Source organism: Habropoda laboriosa, unplaced genomic scaffold (genome assembly GCF_001263275.1).
Source record: "Habropoda laboriosa isolate 0110345459 unplaced genomic scaffold, ASM126327v1 scaffold801, whole genome shotgun sequence".
In the NCBI taxonomy this organism is placed as follows: domain Eukaryota; kingdom Metazoa; phylum Arthropoda; class Insecta; order Hymenoptera; family Apidae; genus Habropoda; species Habropoda laboriosa.
In genome coordinates, this window is record NW_017101026.1 from 398,666 (window position 1) to 399,339 (window position 674).

Consider the following 674-nt stretch of genomic DNA (forward strand, 5'->3'; position numbering starts at 1 on the left):
GAAACGTGGCCCGAAAAAGGAGCGAGCGAGAGAGGCGCCGACAACACCGAATCTTCTCCCCTTTGATGTTCACCTCGTCACGTTTCCGTCGTTCACCTTAAAATCGTTCGTCTTTTTTGTCGCGAGAGAAAAGAAAAAAAGAAAGAAAGACAAAAGTGCAAAAACAACGATCAAAGGAGGTAACGCGCGACCGACGATATTTATCGGCCCGGCGACTGCTTTCCAAAAGACTTTTTCAGGAAGGACACACACACGTACACACACACACACACACACACACGTACACGCAAACACACCGAGACTCACACACGTATGCACACACGGTGACGATATTCGATCGTGAGGACTGCCTTTGCCGCGTGGTACTCGATGGAAAAAAGTAAAAAAAAAGCAAAAAAAAAAAAAATACCACGGGAAAATGGCCAAATATACGATAAGAAGGAGCAGAGAAAAGAGGTGCGAAAAACCGGGAAAAAAAATAGTAGTACAAAACGATACCATCCCCTTGATCTCCTCCTCCCAACGCCCCGTGTCCTCTCCCTCGAGAAAAAAAAGGAACGGAAAGCGAACAAGAAAAAGACGACGATAAGGAATAGAAAGACAAACACGTTGTTAGATATACACACACACACACACGCGCGCGCGCGCGCGCACACAGACGTACGTACACACGA

The 674-nt window shown here is 46.7% G+C and overlaps 1 protein-coding gene across 1 annotated transcript in view; it reads left to right on the forward strand.

The window, feature by feature from the left end:
* The window catches only part of LOC108577949 (glutamate-gated chloride channel), a 31,807-nt gene that overhangs the window by 26,743 nt on the left and 4,390 nt on the right, over positions 1–674 (forward strand). The gene's annotated exons all lie outside the window — the stretch shown is intronic.